The 19,879-nt window shown below is 35.3% G+C and overlaps 1 protein-coding gene across 5 annotated transcripts in view; it reads left to right on the top strand.

Annotated features, from left to right (window-relative positions):
- The window catches only part of LOC106466493, a 76,652-nt gene extending 58,635 nt beyond the window's left edge, over nt 1-18,017 (top strand). For 4 of the 5 annotated variants that reach the window (XM_013926783.2, XM_022394515.1, XM_022394516.1 and 1 more), the window contains 3 exons: nt 8,226-8,284; nt 13,670-13,757; nt 16,367-18,017. The gene's annotated coding sequence lies outside the window, so the exon portion shown is untranslated. The remainder of the gene's footprint in view (nt 1-8,225; nt 8,285-13,669; nt 13,758-16,366) is intronic. The other variant, XM_022394517.1, reaches the window with a different exon arrangement.
- The last annotated feature ends 1,862 nt before the right edge of the window (nt 18,018-19,879 follow it).

Here is a 19,879-nt window from a genome sequence, read left to right as displayed (position 1 = left end):
ATGACGATTTTATAGTGAGTAATTTACATTAAATTTATACTTATTGGAGGGGTGGTTAATAAAATAGAGAAGAGGAGATACCTAGAGAAAATGTGTCGCACTAGAGGAAATTCAGGAATTTGTTATACATCGCCTTTATTAATTAAGAACTTAAAACTTATATACTATTAACATATGGATTATTAGATATGATTTTATGTTATACTAATTGGTATAACATAAACAAAAAGTAATTTCATAAAATTTTGAATGTAAGTCACTAAAACCTTGTGATATGCACAGTAAAAGGTGCCCATGGCAATAGGGTTAAAGTGGAAGTAACAGATGTTATTGGTAATTTTACAGTTGTGTCTGGTCCCCCAGTGGCACAGTGGTATGTCTGCAGACTTAAAATGCTAGAAACTGGTTTTCGATACCCGTGGTGGGCAGAGCACAGATAACCCATTGTGTGTAGCTTTGTGCTTAATTCCAAAAAAACAAACAGTTGTGTCTGTCACACTGCAGCAAAGCAGTTATGTGCCTGCCAACACTTCTGAGGTCATTGGTTGAGAATTTTGTGCAAATAATATAGGCCTAGTACAGCTAAATCAGCTCACTAGCTTGTTGGTTGAATATGGCCATATATTTATGGGACTAGATGGTCAATTGGGTCAAACATCAGTGACTTGGCACAATCTAGATACAGATGATGCACATCTGATAAAAACAAGCATACTTTTTTCCCTGGAGCACTAGGAATTACACCAATGCTGAAATACAGTGAAAGGGTGAAGTGGAACAACCTTTGGAGAGTACATGGTGAACTCCAATGGTAATTATGAGGAAGAAGGAAGTTATACCAAAGTTCTGTGTTGATTTCAGATGGATAAATGTGGTCACTTACATTGATGACTTTCCTACATACATTTGAATGTCTGAACATGTTAGAAGGTTTCTGTTGGTTCAACACTTTAGATCTGGTTACTGGAAGTTTGAGCTGGACAATGAAATCAGTTGTAAGATCTCTTTTTAGCATGAAAAATGGTTTGTATGAACTATACGTCATATCATCTGTAAGTCACTACATGCTATCAAAAGTCATGCTATTACCTTTTAGCATGAAAAATGGTTTGTATAAATTATGCACCATATCATCTGGCCTGTGCAACATGCCAGCCATGTTTAGAAGCCAATGGAGCTTACACTGAAAGGACTGCAATGGGAAAGATACCTTGTCTACATTTACAATGGTTTGTTTTGGTGTTTGATTGCATGTTCAAGTCTGCAGCTGACACCCTTAGAATGGTGTCACACTTGATGAATAAAGCAGGCTTGAACTTGAAACATGAAAAGTGCTTGCTTGTGCAGACAGGAGTGAAGTTTCTTGCTCAAATAGTAGGGAGAGCTGGAATCTACAGATCTGGCTATCATAGCTGAAGTGAGAGATTGGCCTCTATGACCAAGTGAAAAGTATACAGATTCCCCAGTTTCATGTGTATTACTGATGATTTGTGGCAAACTTCTCCATAATAGCAGCATCATTATCTCCTCTCACAATTTCCTATTCCTGTTATGTTCCCTAAAGCTTGTTTTAGTGGACACTTCAGTTTTAGCCTATCCATAACAAGACCATGAACTTCTATTGGATGCTGATACCAGTGAAAACAGAATTGGAGCAGCATTATTGCAGTTGCAGGATGGAGTATAATGTGTAATTTCATATGCTAGTCTTTTGCACATGGCTTCTGAATGCAGATGCTGTACAATAAAGAAAGAACAGATTGCTTTTATGCTTTTCTTGAAATACTATCACTACTACTTCCTGTATGATAGGAGGTTTGCCATTTAGGTGCAACCTGCATTGCTCAAGTGGCTAATGAACTTCAAATATCTGAAAAGGATGATAGTATGGTTGGATCACCTGGAAATCTGGAAATGCAGGTTAAGAACATGGTTCGACAATATTACCATACTGTGAGACCTTCTCCATTCATGGAAAATCCTGACTCTGGACACTGTCTGGTAGTTGAAACCAAAGCCATTTCCACTATAGCAATGGCAAGCCATGATGTAGAAGATTCTGCTGGTGGATGAATGTCAAGATTAACTCTGTAGGAGCTATGGGAATAGCTACTGAAGATGCTACTTGCCATGCAGTAGGGTAAAGCATGACTAGCACAAATAAAGGAGCATAGAATGTATGCACTTGTATGGTTAGTTAAAAGTGCAGGAAGATATGCTGTACCATTGGTATATGCCACTGAGCTGTAGTTATCTGACTGTGCTGCAGCTATTGGTCTTCAGAGTTATATAACAAGAGATTCTCCAGACATTTCATAAAGCAAAGACTGGAGGGTGCCAAAGTATTATCCACATTTGTGCTAACATATGACAGTGGTTAGTTTGGCCACATTTGAGAGAAGCTATTTGACGATGATAGTATGTATGGTATGTTTCACCCAGAGAAAGAACTGGCCAACTGAAAATTGTTGGATCTCCTCTGTAGGGAATAGCCTTGGCTGTAAGTGGTCCATTTCTAGAGACTGAGATAAATCATACATGCTACAAGCAACTACTTCATGAAGTGAGCTGTGACTTATCCATTGGTCAGTATTGCCACTGATGTGTTTGGAGAACTAGATAGCATGGTTTGGAACACCAGGAGAAATCCACATGGATTAGAGAGTTGATTTCAGTAGCCAACTGCTTACTGAATTATATGAAGTGTTAGATGTGGTGAAGACAAGCACTATATCAACCCAATTTTGCTAGTTTGGTAGAATGAGAAATACAGACTACTAAGCAGGTGCCAAATGGAGTAGAATGAACACTTGCCATATGTGATGGCCGCATACAGAGAAACTGAGCAGGGATCTACAGGCTATTTACCAAACATGCTCATGGTTGGGCAGGAAGTACCACTCACTATTGATATAATATGCAGTCCTCCCTCATGAGCAGATGTCCTGCAATGTCCACAAGAATTTGTAAAGTGGTGAAGATCTGTAATAGTCGATGCACACAAGTTTGCCTAACAATAACTAGGGAAGGCCACTTGAAGACAGGGGTGCTATGACAAAACAGTAAAAAATGGATTTTCCACTGAAGAGGTTGTGTTGTCTGGTTGTTGTTTATGCCAGCAGCATGGAAGAAACTTAGATTCAATTGAACTGGTCTGTACCTGATACTTTGGCAAATTTGTCCATTAATGTACTAGTTACAGTGGATGTGAAGCACACAAAAGTACATAGAACATGTGGATAAGCTGCATCCATACATCACAGTTGAAACATTGGTACACTTTCTTGATCATGAGCCTCAGGATGACACCAACTCACCCGACAAGGACAAGGATGTTATCTTTAGCCAAACTGACTCATCTGACAAGGGAGAAAACTGAAAACTGAGAAGAAGCCACATAAAGAGTTACTGGAGTCAGAAGCAACAAACAGCTCTGATAGTTAGTTGGTCTGGCTGACCTTCCAATCAATATAGATGGGATTGATCAATCCTAGATAATTAGGACAGTTGTTTGTTCAAGAAACCAATAGTTGAAAGGGCTTTGTGACTCTTACTTTTTCAACTATCAAGTGATTACAATAAGATAAAATGTTTTCCAAGGCTCAAGTGATGATGTGAATCTCTGAGTATGTACCGCACTGTATGATTACTAGTCAGTCTGAAGTGAATATATATAATACTTAAGAGCATGAACAAGTTCCACGACTGAAGATTGTAGCTAGGAGTCTGAAAACTTTGAAAGGGCTTTATGACCCCTGCATCCCAAGATATCAGTAGGTATTTTCTTGGTATGATCTAGGAATTATATTTTGTTATTGCCACTAGATTTACTTCATAAGCTAGGATGATCATTGAAATATCAGTGACTGAAAGGGTGTTGTTTTCTAATGTAAAACATCATATGGCATTTTGAGAAAATTATTTTCATTATCTTGTTGAGTGGTTAGAAGTCTACAGAGCATGCCACCTTGTACTTGCTAGATTATTACCTGTATACCCGAGATGTATTTGGTTCTACAAACAGCAAGGTAGTTGTGTTTCCTATGAGTGTACATTGAGTAGTAAAAGCATGAATATTAATCCTGGATGATTAAACTTTTAGTTGAAAATTCTTAGTTTAGCTTAATTTTGCCAGTGATTATTTAATAATGCCTGAAATAAACATCAGTTGAGTTTGTTGCATCCCAGATAGCAATACTGTCATTACTGAGTATTACTTGAGTTACCTTCTGAAGTTATGTAATTCATGTGAGAGCTGGAGACAATATGTTATAAACTATTAGAGTATTTAACAATGTGTAGTGATAATATGCATATGTAATGGTATATCTGTACATGCTGCTATATATATAATAAGTAATGAATATCAGGTTAACTGTTACAATTGGCCTAGAAGGTATTACTGAAAAAATACAGTGCTCCTGTTATTTCATTAATACTAGAAAGAGAATGTTTCACTTTTTATATTGAAGTATTCTGCAGGTAGTGGATTTTCAAGGAAGAAATAAAAATAACAAAGAAACTTCCACAACATCTTAGAGAGAGAACACAGTTTTATCTGGTATTTCTCAGAAAGATTAGTGCAAAATATATTTTAATTGCATTGAGTTGAAATATTCATTAATATATGAATTTCTAAAAAATTCTATGCAGTTTTAGCATAACAGGTGATACAGTAAACCGTTTTTGTTCTAATTACCTTTTTCCTTTTTTGTTGTATATACCAGTAGTAGCTAGTTTGCCCATAAAGACATTGCTGCAATTTCACTCATTGTGCAAAATAAGTCAATGACAGCTGGGTTCTTCACTGGTTGACTATATATTAAGAGGTTACAACCTTTTATATGTTGTAAGATAAAGGTCAGTTAGTCATATGGTAATATGCATTATTCTGGGTAAATCCAATGTTTCCTGTTAGTATGGAGTGTTGGATTCACATCAGTTCTACCAGGTTTTTTTATGTGAGTTAGTTGAAAAGAAAACATTTTGAGAGAGAAAAGTTAATGAGTGATTCACTAATTTTGTACAAAGTGACTATCCAGCAAAATGTGTTTTGTGCTTTGAGGTATACAATAAAAATTGTTTCACTTTACATCATGTGTCCAGTCTGTTTATTTTCTTAGCTCAAACTAAGTCATTTAGTTAAACACAAAGTTACTTTTTAATTCTTTTGTTCAACTTGGGACATAATGGTTGGTAAAACAAAATATGCAGCCTAGGTGTTTTTGAATAGATATCATGGCTTTATTTGTCAATACACACCAACAAACCACAGCAAGTAAGATAGTGACATTCAACAGTGAGCCACCCACAATAGCTTTAGGATCGCAACTCTATAATTCGGAACAGACCTTTACTTTACAGAACCAAGCTGATTCTTTAAAATATATGGTGGTAGTTTTCCTCTCTAAAAGTGTTAATAACTTCCTTTATATTAATGCCATGGGAACTCGATTAACAGTTTTTGTCATCACCTGCATGCACTCGGTATAGCTGTATCATCATTATTTACGCTAATTGCTTAAGCTAATATCAAGTGATGCTAAATGCTCTTTAATTGGGAGAATTTAATAAAATTTAGCAAACTTGTGCTTAAAAGTTGACAATTAATATGTCAGTTTTATAGATAAAAGTGGGTAATGAAAAGCTACACAAAACTATTGTCTAATTACAAATATAAGTCAACATTTTTTATTCATCCTTTTATCAGTCATGTAATACTGATATTATAGCTAATTTACAGTTCTTAATGAGAAAGATTACAAATTCCAATTCTTGGGATGTACTAAAATTAATTTTAATTAAACCAATTTGAAGAATGGGAGAAGAAAATGAAAAAAATAATTTTTAAATTCATAATACATTTAAAGCCAGTATTTTATGTTGATGACAACTTCAACCCACAAATTGCAGATTTATATTAAATTGAAATATAAATTTCTTTTATGACAAACCACAATAACAAAACCAATAACAAAGCTTTATACATTAGTCGTGCTTTAAGGTACAATGACCATATTGTTTTACTGAATTTTCTAGGTTTAGTGAGATTGTTACTTATAGGTCCACCAGAATTGTGCCCAAGGAAAATAATTTTTCACAAAAAAGAATACTCATTACTTGGACTTGTATTTAAGTGTATTTAATTATGTTTAATTTTGAAATATTTGATTGAACAGAAACTTTCAATGTCAAAGTTTTAGATTTTCTACTTCGTAACAACAATATTCCAAATACTTATTAGCTTTTGATGAAAAGTAAGCTAATTATATAGGTCATAACCAAAGAATACCTTCTACACTAATGAACTGCAAAATAATAATCTACAAAAGACATCAGAATCATTGCTTAGGTACCCATAATATCACACAAAGGTCATCCAATTTGGAAGGTGTACCATAATTCTAAATGTATGTCCTAAGCTAGCAAAGAATTATATTTATAAGTGTGAAAATTAATAATAAATACTACAAGACTTTGTGGACATTGCCCAAAAACTCACTTCTGTTTTAGTCACCCAAGATTTCTTCTACCATGTTTTTAACACCTAGTTTACTCAGTTTCATGATAAATTCATTTGCTATCACTTATGTAATTAAATATTTTACAGAATACCATGCATTTGTTTTTATTTAACCTAAATATACTGTTGTAAGCTATAGTTTCAATGTTTTGACATTTGCTAGAGGGTGCACGGCATTGTAAACATAAGATGTATGAGTAAAGTGAAGGAGTGAATCAATGAATGATTCAGTTCAGTGTTAGTGGCAAGAATTCATTCAGTTCCTTCTCTATTCAACCACTTGGTGAGTTAGTAGATTTATTGATTGACAAGCTTCAGGCAGAAATTTTATAAGTAAGTTAGCCAGAGTACCATTAGTCTCAGAATTTGTGTTGAAATGTTGTTTGTTAAGTTGGGCCTAAAAGGAAGTTAGCTTGTAGCAAATGTAATTTAAGAAATATATATTAATTCCTTGTCATTACATGAATTTTTACCATTATTCCTCATTAGTTGGCTGGGCTGCATATTTTGTTTTAATCAACCATTATACACCAAGTTGAACAAAAAAATCACCTAACTGATTATTGAATGAATATTTGCTCTAAAACTATAATCACTGCTATAAGTGTAGCTGCCAGTTTGGCCACCAGTTTTGATTTTTATTTCCTTTAACACGTAAGTTCAATCCTTTCTTTGGCTGCACCTTTTTTTAACACCTAAGGTGTTTTTATTAGATATATATATATATATGTGTGTGTGTAGTATGTAAACTTGATTATTCTTCCCACTATATTAATATATATTATAACTCAGCCACTGTTTATACCATGTACTCCTTGTACTTTCCAAGAGAAAATGTCATATTGACATAAATGTATTAGATTTGTCTGTGGCTCTAATCTGCAGAATAGAAATCATTCATTTGCATGAACATTGCTTAATCTGAATTGTGTAGAATGTTTGTTAGAAATGAAACTATCACTTACCCCTTTTTGTTTTTTCATGCCACCAGGAAACATTTACAAAATAAAGTTTAACAATTGCCCAGCATTTTACACAAGTGAAACAGGACATGACATGAAAATCAGGTTAAAAGAATACCAAAAACCCCTTCCCAAGTCCATGAGCATATGAACAAAAACAATCATAGTTTTTCTGAACAGAATAAAAATCAGAGAAACCTTATTACTAATATCAAACAATCACACAATTAAAAAATACCCAGGCACATCTCTATATGTCTTTGATTGTTATTTCCCCAGACATTTCTAATCTTATGCAAATATTTCACATAACATATTCCACTTTTTTATATTTATTTACTTTTGTTCATTTTTTATGTTCAACCATAGTCTGTCGATTCACATGGATTGATATGCACATGCCTAAGTAACCACTATCAATTTTAAAATTTAAGTACATTGTTAGTGTTTGATGTTGATTTAAATACTAAAACCTTCTTTACTGTTAAAACTTGTGTACTTGAGAATGATTGCACCAGTGATCGAAATGTCGTATCTGTTCTAAAAATAATCTTCCTTACTGTAAAAGCTGTAACTTGTAATAAAATAATACTTTATCAGTAAGTAAACTCAAAACAAAATGTTTGTGAACTTACTAAGTAACCGTGTACACTGTTTTGGCTAAGCTCCTACTCTATTTTCAAATATAGAAATGTTAATTGTTTCCTCTAGTTATAATTTATTTGTTTTTATATCAACAGAGATAACTATGGAGTTGTCACCTTTTACAAAAAATGTGATGCCTATAAAGCTGTGAAATGTAAGTCTCAACCTATCTTGGCTATTTTAAGTGGTAGGCTTAGTAGCAGAATTCTTTCAGTCTTGAAGACTACTATGGAGGTGTGATTCTGATACAATACTTACCTCCTCTCACAAGATTAGCTATTCTCATTCAGTGCTGCCTTCTACATGCCCTATCACTTCTTGTTTGGCAGCATTTAAGTTCAGACTTGCTCTTTTGTGTGATTAATGCTTCATATTTTCCTCATAAAGTGATTATTTTTCGACTTAATTTGCTCTCATTCAACCCAATTCCTATATTAGTATTTATCAGTAAATTCTAGTCGTTTGATTTCTGCACTCAAATTTGGTGAACCTTTTCCGTGCAATGAATTCCGAAGTTAACATTACCACTTCAGGTGTTACACCATTGCTTTTTATCAGGCCCCAGTTGCAGGTGACCCGATGGTGGATTTATCTGATTTTATAGATCGAGAGATTAAACATTACCTGGACCAACCTTTGTACCCAGGCTCCTCTTGAGCCGACTGATGAGGACTTTGATCGGCTTTTTCCGCCTTCAAAGTTTTTTGTTCCTTCCCATTCTCAACCTGAGGAATCTCCTAGGCCTAATTCTGTCTTTCTTGATTTGGTCTCAGGTTTGTGATGTTTTATCTCTTTCACCTACTTATTATTCACTTCGTTTTTCCTTATTGCATGAACAATCTTTCCAACCCTCTTTGGTTTTTCCTCCCTCCCCTGATATTTGGGTTCAGGCTGATAAATTTGCCTCATAATTGAGTGAGGGTATTAGAGGACTTCTGATCAGTTCACCCTTTCTTAAAATTGGTTGGACTATCCATTTTTAGATCAGCTGTTTTTAGATTCCATGTTACCTATTTGGGGAGCAGCTTCCAAATCAAATGTCAGTCTTACCAATCCCCACTATTCTTGCCTGCATCTTACCAACCTCTTACAGTATCTTTCTTCCATGAACCTCCTATCTGATGCTCTCCACAGAAATCCTGAGGGGTTTTCTGCAGATAACCTTGCCCTTTTCTCCTCCACTTTAGCCCACATATTGTCTTTGGCTCTGGCTTTACATACATGGATTCTTTGTTTTCCATTTTCCCTCAACATATCTCGGGGATTTATGTATGGCCCATTTCTGAAATGTTCCACTGATATTATCCGTGAAACTATTGAGCCTTGGGGGACATCGGTTCACCAAAAATCCACCCTTATGAGTATTGTAGCCTGTTCATATCAGTCAGAGCCTCATATGCCTCCAATTCCCATTTCCTCCCTTCCCAGCCCTTACGCATTCCTTCTACTTGGGCATCCCTTCATCGATGATCAATGGATGCTTCAGGTTCAGAAGGATTCGTTGACCAGTTTCTTCTTTCCTCATTTACTTCCCTTCTCCTCGAGATCTCGTGACCAGCCAGCATCTGTCAGAAGCAGTTCAGGAATTGTTCTTGTAGCAGGCAATTGAACCTGTTCTTTATCCTTCCAGAGGTTTTTATTCCAGCCTTTTTTTGTCCCCAAGAATAACTGGAGATTGGTGGCCAGAAATTGATTTATCTTGCCTCAAATGCTTCATATCACTACACAAGTTCACTGTGGGGTATTTTCTCACCCTAAGATGGGCATTTTCCCAATGGTTGTGGATGACAAAATTGGAGGTCTCCAATACTTACCTACATATACCAATATCACCTAAATCTCATCCTTATCTTCAGTTTATCCATCTTGAGGTGGTTTACCAATTTTGCCCCCCCCCCTTCGGATTTGCCTTGACACCTTCCGTGTTTTGTTGAATAGTCCTGGCTTTTGCACATGAATCCCATGCTCTGGGGCAGCATATTCATTATTACATGGATGACTGGCTTATTCCAAACAGGATTTGGTCAATCATACTCAGCAGCTACTTTCTATGGCAGCTCGGATGGGCTGGTTGATCAACTTGGAAAAATCCTTCTTCTCAGACCCACTCAATATTTTGTCCATTTTGAGGTCTTTTTTGACACAAACATCAGTTGAGCACTGCCTTCCCCTTTACGACTTTGTTCATTGCAACTTTTGGTTCACCAAGCCCTCTCAGCTCAGTCACTTACTGCTCACAGGGTTCTATCGCTTTTGGGATGTGGTCTTCTGTTACAGCACTGATCCCTCTCGGTCATGCCCATATGAGATCCCTTCAGTGGGCACTTCACAAATGATGGTACTTTGCTTGTAATTCCTCTTTCCACCCCCATTTCCCTTCCTCCTTCCCTGCAAGACAATCTGCATTGGTGGCTGGACAAAACCTATACATTGGCAGGCGTGCTGCTTCCTCTCCCACATCCAGATCTACATCTTTTTACAGACACATCCCTTCAGGGATGGAGGCATGGGTCACACACCATGAAGCTTTGAGCCATTGGTCTGTGGACGAAAGCACTTTGTATATCGATGTTCCTAAACTTTTAGCTATACGTCTGGCATTGCATCACTTTCTTCTTCTTGCACGACATTGTCTGGTAATGGTTCATTTGGGCAATTCTATAGTGGTGGCCCATATCAACCACCAAGGGGGCACCTGGCCCAGAGATCTGTTTTTGGAGATTAGATTTATTATACTGGGCCCATGCACATCACATTTGCCTGATTGCATGTCATGTGCCAGGTACTTTCAATCTGGTCGTAGATCATCTTTCGTGCCCAACCGGATATATCCCATAGAGTGGGCATTATATTCCCTCATTTTGAGGGATCTTTGCCATCAGTGGGGTTCTCCACATAGATGCCTTTGCAATGGGTTTCAACACCAAGTTACCTCTCTTTTGGTCACCTGTATCTCATCCACAGACTCTGGCAGTCGATACCTTCAGCCAGGATTGATCACATATGTATCTTTACGTGTACCCACCCACCCATCCAATTATTTCATCGGGTGATTTCTCTTGTCTTCTCCACTCCTTGTCGAATCCTACTGATTGCTCCCTATTGGCCAGCTTAGACTTGGTGTCCAAGGTTACAATGACTGCTCCTTTTCCCCCTGTCCCTCTTCCACTTTCTCCCTCCTTTTTTCATCAACATTGATCACATATTCTACATCCCAGCCTTTATGTCCTGCGTCTTCAAACTGGATTTTTGTCCAGTCCTTGATGATCCAGTTTCGCATGTTGAGTCGCTTCCTTCTTAGCTAATTCCATTTGTACATTTTCAAGGAGGTTTACCAATGCAAGTGGGAGGTATTCCACAGTTAGTGTACTACCAGGGGGTTCCTGCTGACCGTGGCTCATGTGGCAGAATTTCTCACCAGGATCTTCAACTGTGGGTCTTTGGTCTCTTCACTTTCTGGATATCAGATGACTTTATTCCATACCTTTTTTTCTTCCTAATACTGTAGGGATTTTACTTCCTCTGTTCTTACCATGCTCATGCATTTCTTCCAGATACATCGCCCTCCCAGGCGGCGTGCCCTACTGGATTGAAACATTAATGTGGTCCTCCATTCCTTTACTTTACCTCTGTTTGAACCACTTTCCTTGTGTTCCATGTTTCATCATTCCCTTAAAACATATTTCTTTCTTCTCTAAGCCTGTGGATGTTGAAGATTGGATTTGTTTGCCATTGATGTTTCCCATACTCTTTATTACCATATCTATCTTCTCCTTTATCCAGTGGCCCGGCATGGCCAGATGGATAAGGCGCTCGACTCACAATCTGAGGGTCGCGGGTTCGAATCCGCATCCCACTAAACATGCTCGCCCTTTCAGCCGTGGGGGCGTTATAATGTGACGGTCAATCCCACTATTCGTTGGTAAAAGAGTAGCCCAAGAGTTGGCGGTGGGTGGTGATGACTAGCTGCCTTCCCTCTAGTCTTACACTGCTAAATTAGGGATGGCTAGTGCAGATAGCCCTCGTGTAGCTTTGCGCGAAATTCCACAACAAACAAACAAACAAACCTTTATCCAGATCATTCATTTCTCCAGAAGACCTCGGCAGCTCGGGAGGGTGGTTCCTCCTTTTCTCTTCCTTCCATTTCCCATCTTTACCTTCGACTAGATCTGGATAGTCTTCTGTACCTGGTCAGGGCTCTTCATTGCTATATAGCCCATACTGCTACCTTCTGGGGTACACGTTCCCGACTCTTTATCCCCTGGAAATCCTTCTCCCTTTGTGATCTTTCACCTTCTACCCTTATCAATTGGGTCTGCCTTTTGGTTCGATTGGCCTATTCTACCCTACCTTCTTCCTCCCAGACTTTGTTCCAGGTGTCCTCCCATCAGATCAGACATATTTTCCCTTGCTTCTCGTCTTACTTCTGTCATTCCCTCGCACCAGCCCCTCCTCCTTCTCAATGTGGGATTCTAGCTAACCTTGTTATAGGAGGTAAGTACCATTTTAGAAGTTATAATTTTCCTAAATGTATTTCTGATAGGTACTTATCTTTCTCACACTTCCCACCCTTCCTCCCCTTTTTTCTCCAGTGCTGATATCTTCTGCAAAACTTTGATGTGATAGTTTGGTATAAGAGTGTAGAGGGAGTCACAGGCATCATGTAAGCATATCATGTTCCTATTGGTTAGGAGGTGATGCATGATGATTTGCATGAGAGACATGTTGGAATATAGTAATTCCAATAGGGGGGAGCGGAAGGCTTGTGGCATATGTAAGAAAAAAGTTTGGATATAGAGGGCAGCAAAGAATGGGAATAACTAATCTTGTGAAAGGGGGTAAGTAACTATCAGAAATACATTGTCATTATAGGAAAATTATAACTTAAGCTCTCTGTTTACTTGAGTTTGATTGTTTTTTGTTGCTTTTTTGTACTTATATGTTAAAAACAAATACTGTAGTTTTTAATAACAAGTTTAGAAATTTTAGTCTCTCCTCATAGGAAAATCCCACCATCCCAGGTATCATCCTAGTGGTTCTTCTCTGAACCTTCTCTAACAATTTAAGGTCCGTCTTGAGGAAGGAAGCCCAAACTGTACACATAAAATATAGAAATATTCACTGCAACAGGTAGATGTTTACATATATGAAAATAATTCTTAGCCAACTTTCAAGAGAGTTTTTACATTCACAATAACAATAGTGGAAAAAAAGGAACTGACAAAACACATTTGGGACACTTGAAACTAAATAATTAAATCCATAGATCATTAGAATTGATTTTTTTTCTTTTGCATCATAACAATAGAGAAGAAAAAATAAATACTAACTTATTTTGGTTCAGTATTGAAAAATCAGTTTCAGATGCTGATTTCCTAGAACACAGACTTATGCGGAACTTTTTTTTATTAAAAGAGAAATGAGATCTCTTGTAAGTTTTATATTTAAAAAAATTATATCTAAACAAACTTGTAAATTCAGATGTTCTACAAAGAAAAGATGTTACACACACTCAAAAATGTGATAAATGTTTTGACAGATGGGAATGATGACATTTCATATCCAAATGCTGATCTTTGCTTTAGAGGCCGTCATCAGCTTTCTTAAGAGCAGCTATACAGATTTGGGTGAGTGATATTTGAACAACAAACTTTGTCTCAAAATGAAAATTTAAGTTTTGAATAGTGTGTTGTTGACATCTTTTATTGTTATATTTTTGTTTGTTTGTTATTAATCTCAAAGCTGTACAATAGGCTATCTGTGCTGTGCATACCATTGGTATCCAAACTCAGTTTTTATCATTATAAGTAGGGATGCAAGGGTACCTGGCCAGGTATTGGGCTACCTGGTAATACTCGGCTCCAGATGAGTGTTGAAGTTAGGCATCTAAGCCCTAATCTTTGTGCCAACTAATGCAGTACTGTAAGTTACAGTCAATAATTGGTTTAGTTATAAAAAACGTGTTCCAAGCAACAAAAACTGACTGCCCGCTGAAAGTCAGGGATTCAGAGAACAATAGGAGTTAGGAATTGAAAGTTGAAAGAAAACTTGAATGTTCTGCTGGTGATTATTGGATTAAATGTAATAAACGTCAATTTTGTTTTTGTTTCTAATTTCTATGTATGTTTTTTTTGGGGGGGGGGCAAGAGGATAACCCGGTCCTGGTTGACACCCATCCCTGACCAAATTTTACTACCCATGCATCCCTAGTTATAAGCCTTCAGACTTATCACTAAGCTACTGATGTATGAAATAACAGCCTTCTGCATAAAGAAACTTTTGGTAGGTAGTTCACATCATTTCTTGATATATGAAAGGGAGTTCTTAGTCCATTGCTTTGCATAGATAATTTTCTAGTTGGTGATTGTCATTGTTTTTTATGCTCATATATGAAAGGAATCCTTTATTTTGCATAAAAGAAAATGTCAAAGTAACTCTATGGTGCCTGCATGGGTGCAACCATTGCATTAAAAAAATTATAGAAAACACACATGTAGTCATTCTTCCACATATTTTTTTAATATTTCAGAGTTAAAATTTATTCAATAAAAACTTTTATTTATCTAAATTTATACATAAATTTTTTGGAACCAAATTTTGGTCTTAGGTTCATCTTAGCTTGCTCCGAAAAAAAAACATCAGTGTTTGTGAATTTCTATTATTTTTATCCTAACTCTTTAGAGGAAAAGTTGAAAGAATGCTAATATGAACCTTGAAACCTGAATGCAAGTGTAGATTATTCAGTATTTAGCTAATCAGTGTTTTTCAACCTTGGTTGTCATGGTGTGATGTAATGATACCTGTTTTTAATGGGGTTTTTTCAATAGTATTAACCAATATGGCTTCCAGTTCAGTGGAAACTGATGTAGAGACCTGAGAAAAAGTGATGAACACTTAATGTGTTAGGTTGCTAGAATTAAATTTTTTTGTAAATTTCTGCCACAATTACAGTCCTGATTATTAAACAAAATTTTTTAAAGCTTGCTTTATCATTTGGCCTGGTGGTTAGGATGCTTGACCCACAATCTAAGGGCTGGCGGTTTGAATCTCCATTACCAAACATGCTTGCCCTTTCAGCTGTAAGGGCACTATAATATGATTGTCAATCCCACAATTCAATGGCAAAGAGCAGCCCAAGAGTTAGCATTGGGTGCCACATGGCCGGTTGCCTTCTGTATGGTTGGCAGTTCAAAATTAGGGACAGTGAATATTCTTAATACCTTTGTCATAAACAAACAAACATCCAGTAGGTGTTTTTTTTTTGGAGAGGGGAAGATGATTTTTGTCTGTATGGTTATTTGTGGAATAAACTATACGAATGCAAGATTACTCTGGTATGAGCTCTAGGAAGTTAATAGTTAAGATTAAAGAAGAATGTAATATTGCTGGAGAAAGAATTGTGTGTATGTAAAGTTACAGAATAAGCTGTATGAACTATTAAACTGGGACAATAGATTTATGCACCAGATATTTTAAAAATGTAAATAGTTATACAGAATTCATTGTTCAATATACTTTTCTAAAGACATTACAGCATGTATAGAGCAGTTCTGTCATATGTCCAATGTTAAACTTTCATGCTCTTTCCTTCCCCACATGTATGTGCAGAGAGAGACAATGCATCTATGCCTGCACACATAGAGTCCTACAAAAGAGACTGCAAAACTGAATTGCCAGTTCTGCTTGACTGTAGCCTTTCAGTACAGAAGTTGATTCCTCTTTTTAAAAAATCAGCAGTGCCATCCAATGCCTTTAAGATTTTTTTTCAATAGGAAATGATAAAAAGTGTTCCATATGTGAAAATTTGTTTATCTTCTTCCAACAGTATCTTTAATATGTGTGACCACCTAATCAGGCTTTGCCATACTACAGTGGTAAGAATATAACTAAAGAAACTAGTTTGATTTGCATAAAATATTCACTGATGAAGACAAGGAGCTAGATTTTTTGTATAACAAATTTCTGTAGTTAACCTCTGTTATGGGATGTTATTCAATGATTTTGAAATTCACTGATGCATTGTCTTTTTTTGGATAGTGATACATTGATGGTAGAAAAATCATTTAACTCAATCCAGGTATGAAATGTAAGATTGCTGAAATGTAAGGCATACATATTTGACATGGCTGGAAAATGTGTTCTATGAATCAACTATTTATATAATTAGAACTTCTGGTAAAATTTGCTATGAAACATATGATCTTATTCTAATTAATCCACTATTTATCCTCTTCAGATGCTGCAGAACTGAAGGACCTCCTTGAAACAATCATTCCAGAATATGAGCATCATTAAACATATCCATTGAGTTTCACTGAAAGTTACAGTGAAGACTTTTAGAAATGTAAAAGTACTTTTGTACTGACAATAGAGTTTATTACAATTATTATTGAAAAAGAAAGAATTATAATTTGAATGCATAGTGGAGTTATTTTGCAACTGATATATAACCTCTTAATATAAGTGTACAGTTGTGCATATTATTACCAACAACTGGTATTGGTAGATTAGTTTTATAGCTTTTGATGTTCAAATGATTATTTATCACTCTGGCTAATTCAAAACAAAGATTGTACTGAAGTTGTACTACATCCTAGTAGATTAATACTTACCAAACAAAATATTGTAAACTTTTTCCTCCCAACGTTTTTTTATTACTAAGTTGCCCTACAGTGAAAACAAAGATGATTTCCACAAGGGATTATCTAGCACAAAATTGTGATATAAAACTATGATCGTGTATTGCTACTGAGATAAGAATTATCATAACTGTATTTTATACATGGCACATTCAAAATTCCAATAGCTATCTAAGAACTAATTTAACTACTTGACCTGACACACACCATGTGAGTTTGTGTGTTTTGTGTACAAGTGTGTATTCATTCTAGACCTATTTTAGTAAACTTGTGCTTTTACAATTATTCATCAATATATAAAGATGCACACACCCTGATAATAAAAGTAGATTAACAACTAAAAACTAGAACTACAGAAGTCCAGTTGCACCTTATAATAATGATATTCAAAATTTTCTGTTCTTCAACAAATTTACTCCATTATTAATCATGTTCAATTTTCTGACTTTATTATGCATTATTTATTATTTTGTGTGCTATTGCCTAATTTTTATGTTTTTATTTTAATAAATTTCAGTAAAGAATTGCATGGTCATTCTTAGGCCACACAACTTGACTTTCCAAAACTCCTCTACTCTGTATGGACACTGGCTTCTGTATGCACATAAGTTCACTTGAGCTGTATCAAAGAATTTGATAATATTATCATGATAACCCTTTACGGACCAAAGCAGTGTCCTTAATAATCTAAATTCATTTCTGTTTTTACCATGAAAATACTGAAGAAAGCTGTGTGAAACTTGTTACAAACTTTTTATATAGTGTGTAATTTCTTCAGGACAAAATTTACTGAATTTGATTTAGTACTTGCATTTTTTTCTTAGATTGTGAAATACTTTTACTTTATAAAAACAAAAATACTTCCTTTAGTCTAAGACTTTTTTTCTTCCTTATTCTTGATCAGAAAGCTTCATTTTATATATCAAATCAATTTTGATTTGCTTGGTTTTTCATTACTGTATTTTTCTTGATACTTTACTTGACAATTGGAGTTGGTTCCCCTGGTGTAAATTATACAAATAATGGTTTGACTGACAATGATTTACTGGTAAATAATGACCTCAGTTTCCAACAAGGTGACAACATTACCTTTGTCAAACATGGCAGAATGCCAACAACATTTTTGTTTGAGATCTATTTGTATCTAATATTTATAGTTTATTTTCAATAAGTTCTTGTATTTGTATGCATTGTTTAACACAATTAACTTAACAATGTATTAAAAAAAGGATTTGTATCATCAGAATAGTTTGCCATTGTAGACCTTACTTTACTATACTCACAAAACCTCGATATTCTTACCAGATATTTTGTTATAGAAAAATATTAATATAGCTTTCAAATGAACATTATATAACAAAGAAGCTCTATCATTAATGAAAAAGAATAACATCAGAATCAATAAATAAAAGAATCCTAAATTAATTGAAAAGTATTTCAAACTCTTATCTTAAGATTGTTTCATTACCCTTGATCACTCCCAAGTTTGCTGTTTTCAAAATTGCAACTTATTTTTACATAGAACTATTGGAATTTAGATTAAACAGCATTAAAGCTTGCGTAGAATATCTTTTCTTAAGATTATTGATTTAGGCTGTATCCCTTTTCAAAGCTGAGAACCATCAAATTCTCAGTAATATGAATGCGAGTTTAGCCAATGCACAATTGAACAAACTAAAAGCATAGAAGCATAAAATTAGTGACAAACTAAACGAAAATGCTGAAATCTGATTGGGAAAAATGCTTTTTTTTATTTGTATTTATGAAATTTGGCTGAACATGGCCCAGTGGTTAGTATGGTGGACTGTGAGTCTGAGAGTACATGATACCTGCCTCTTTATCACAAAAACAAAAAAATTGTACCTTTAGATTGTGGGTACATTATAAGAGTAATGGTCAAATCCTACTATTTCGTTTGGCAAGAGTAGCCTAAGAGTGGGTGGTGAGTGTTGTTGACTAACTAACTGCCTTTTCTCTAGTTTATCACTTTAAAATTAAGGGTTACTAGCACAGATAGCTGTAGAGTACCTTTTTTTTTGCAAAATTCAACAAACAATTTATAAAGTTAACTAATGAGCATTATATAATGTTAAAATATACATTATGGAATACTTTTGAAACAAAACATGTTGTAGTACAGTTACTATTACATTTTTTAAATTGAATTTTGAAAAGCTGATTTGTGAGCGAGTTGAAACTCACTATTTGGAAAAAAGGTTAATAGCACCATTAGCTCTACCCAGCTTCATCACAATGGCTTTTTTGGGTTGGAGGAGTCTTTTTCATTACATTCATCATTTTTAAAAGAAAGATGTATTGTTGAATTGATTTCTGAGCCTGTAGTTATCCTAAATGCTTTGTTTGCAAGGATTTCACAGATGGCTTTATTGGAAATCTCTCTTGTACACATTTATAGAACATTCCATTTGTATCCAAAACAGCCTGAAGACTATGTAATGTTTTAGATGATTGGTTAAATTTTATAAATACAGAGATGCAGTCACATCATGATTAAATTGCAAGACAATGAGTAAAGGCAAAGATCTATTTGACTTTTAAAGGGACATGAAATGTCTATCCAAGACTTATTTTTTGACTGGCTGTTTAAAGAAATTTGTTATCAGAGTTATTAACAGTGGCAATCAAAAAGAGGATACAATTAAAAAATATAATGGGGTTGTCAATCATTAGATAAGTTTGTAAAGTGCAACAAATATCATTCATTGTCCCAACTGACTGACTTCAACGGTGAACATGATTCTGCTATCTTCAATTATGTTAGGTAGTGAACATTACATAAACTGTCATATGACACCCAAACTGCTTAGCTCTGATGCAAACAGGAAAACACATATTCAGTTTAGTGTAATGTGGTCACAGAAACGCATTTCTCCCCTTTTCTGTTCTGATGATAGAATAAATGTATTGTTACGTCTCCGTTTGTTAATTAACTTTCCGTAACTTCGTTCCGACGAAATTTTAACGACACAAGTCTTTACTTAATAAAACTGGTTTATTCTTTCCGAATACAACTTTACCGATACACTTATTTCAATATTCGCGCTAAAACAAACAGTATCACGAACGAACGTTAACTTCAACAATACCCT

The sequence above is a fragment of the Limulus polyphemus genome, unplaced genomic scaffold, assembly GCF_000517525.1.
Source record: "Limulus polyphemus unplaced genomic scaffold, Limulus_polyphemus-2.1.2 Scaffold2276, whole genome shotgun sequence".
Taxonomy (NCBI): Eukaryota; Metazoa; Arthropoda; class Merostomata; order Xiphosura; family Limulidae; genus Limulus; species Limulus polyphemus.
The sequence above is the reverse complement of the archived record's forward strand: the minus strand, read 5'-3'. Positions and strand labels throughout refer to the sequence as shown.